This window comes from Arvicanthis niloticus, chromosome 6 (genome assembly GCF_011762505.2).
Source record: "Arvicanthis niloticus isolate mArvNil1 chromosome 6, mArvNil1.pat.X, whole genome shotgun sequence".
Taxonomy (NCBI): domain Eukaryota; kingdom Metazoa; phylum Chordata; class Mammalia; order Rodentia; family Muridae; genus Arvicanthis; species Arvicanthis niloticus.
The window spans coordinates 54635425-54638230 of record NC_047663.1 but is presented as its reverse complement, the minus strand read 5'-3'; positions in this window follow the sequence as shown (position 1 = coordinate 54638230).

Genomic DNA, 2806 nt, shown 5'->3' with positions numbered 1-2806 from the left:
TGCTATGCGCTATTACATCCCGATCTTTTTGTATTGCAGGAAATGGAGACTTGGGAGAATATTCTAATTTTCCAAGGGCATACAGCTTACATGTAGTCGAAACTTAAGTCCAGGTCAGCCGTGAAGGACACGAGTGTTAAGGCGAAGACATGTGGAGCATCCTTAGTGTGCACACTTGGGTTTGGGGGCTACTTTCTAAATGTTAGCTCTTACCTTATCTTTAACAAGGATAAACTGCAACTCCTACACTGCAAAGAACTTGAATCCCATACTTTTAAATCTTCCTGTCTGTTATCTTTAGGTTACTTGAACCACTTTGTCAGCAACTTTTTGATTCTTTAGACCCAGTCCTCCTGTTGACAAGGTCAGCGGCTGCTGTTCCCCTTGGGACCTCTCTGCACCGCATAGACCACCACTCACTCTTGAATTTCCCTCATTTCTCACATTGGCACTAGATTTGAATATGACAATTAGTCCAGGGGGTGACGGGGAGAAAGTATTAGATTGATTCATTTGAGCAGGGCCGGAATCCAGGAGGGACAGAAGGGATGTTCATCCTGACTTGTTTTCAGAGTGGAAAAGTACATTAGCTCAACTCACTGATCCATATCCAAAGTGACAGTGAGAGAATATAGAAGATTTCCAGTCACAAGTCAGGAACCAAAAGGCAAAAGGAACAACCAGGGCTTGTCTTTCAAACATTGGGAAATGAGGCTTTGTATTTTCTTCTTTACACCAAAAAGTGCCACACCAGGTAGTCTCTACTCATGTAACACAGCATCATACAACATCTGAGGGAGGAGCTCACGAATGGACGAAACAATATATACGCTCTGAGACGACCAAGTCACTCTGAAATGACTTGAAAGTGAAGATCAGTTCAGAAATAGCACAGAACAAGAAATACTTAATGAAGCTTAAGGAAGACATCCGTGGGGAACAGAAATAAAATAAGAGAATATCAAAATATCAGATTGGACACTCATACTGTCTGTCTAATGGAAGCCCACAGCATAGCTCACCAAAGCACGACTGCTCATGTGTCCCAGCCTCGCAAACGTTCCAGATGGAGCGAGGAATGCCGATCCATTCAGTGTTAGAGGAGCAGTTGGGGCATGACCTTGGGGCAGCCTTTAGCTGTGAGATAACTGGACAAGGGTCCCTTGAGAGTAGCCTGGGCTTTGCTAGAGTTTGGCTGTGTTCTCTATCCCCATGGGAGGCCAGCACAATGGTGTCTTTGGCCATGTGTTCAGTGGAACCAGGAAGGACTTCAGCAGCCAACTGAAAGTGTGACGGGCCCTGCCGTTGTCAAGAGACCCCTGTAATTGCTGGAAAGCTGGTGTTCCAGGATGCCTGGGGCAGGGCACAATGCCCAGAAGGCACCAGCTGAAGGAAAGGTGCTGGAGGGAGGAACTGTGATTTTGAGTGATAGCTCTGAATGAAAGCTCCAAAGTTTGAGCTTTGAATATATCAGGCACGTCTCTGTGTCTGTGACTAATGTGCCCTTTGACCAACTTAGCAACTAAGGACTTTTTTTTAGCACATGGATTTTTTTTTTTTTTAAATTATGGCTTCATCAAGTCTTGAAGTATATGATATGTAAAAGAGTCCAAATGGGTCAACACTCTACTTCCATTATCCTAGAAAATTCAATATTATAGCTCATTAGTGGAGGCAGAAGAAGAGCCTGGCAAGGTCTTCATGCATTATTTTAACTTGTATAAAAAGCATGATTAGGCCTTCACTCCCTTCGTGTGCAAAGATCTCCATGATGTTAATTATCAAGAATTCAGAAACTGCATCACTTAAAAACTTTTGATTAGAAAAGTGTTATATGTTGAGCACAAATCGAGGTATGAACTTTTTTTCTTGTGAGATCTACCTCAGATCTCTCCTTCACAGTTTTAAAAAATATTATTTAAAAGCTCAAGATAATTCAGTATTCATAATTTTTCTTAATATGGTAGATATTACATTTGCTGTATTTTATTAACAAAAGATGTAGAAATATAAAGAAAGAACCTCCCCATGCCATTTATGTGATACAGACAAATCAAATATCTCCGGTGCTCCTCTAGTATATTACACTCTCCTTGTCATATTTTTTCTTGATGTTCTATGATATAAAAAACGTTGGGAAGCAATCTCAAAAATCACCTTTTTCAACTTTCCCCCCGTTGCATACATGCCAGTGAGGAGGAGAACAGGGAATGGCATGTTACTATACAGAGGAACAGCTTGGCCAAAGCAGTTGTTAATTTTTTTTTTTTTTTAAATAAGAGCCAGGATATTCCGGGAATGTTAGGAAAACAAAGAGAAGATTTTTCTCTCTGCTTCAATTGTTGAAGGCATGCAACTTAATTTTTGCTGGGTTGTAGAAAGAGGATTAGCAGGTGAAAATTAAGCCCTGCAAAATTAAAATAAGTGTATTTTATTTATATCGTTTAATAGGAGAAATATTCGAGAGTGATGCAAGGCTCTGAATGGCATGCCTGGCGTCGCCAAAAAGACGTTCGACAGCAGCCAGGTATCCTGCTGGCTGGCCACTGTCTTTATCCACCAGCCCAAATCTTCCTTTCAGATCATCTTCTCAAATTATCCATAGGAGATTTATCCACATACTCAATAAGAAAAATATTTCTAATTATATCCAACCATTCTTAATATGAATGAGAATTATGCAGAGACGCTCGATTGCCAAGAGGGTTTTTGCCAGACAATTCCTTTTGACTTAAGAAAGAAGAGGCAGTCGCATTGTTTCCATAGCTAGCCATATAAAAGAGTCCCGAACGAGGCTGACTCGTCC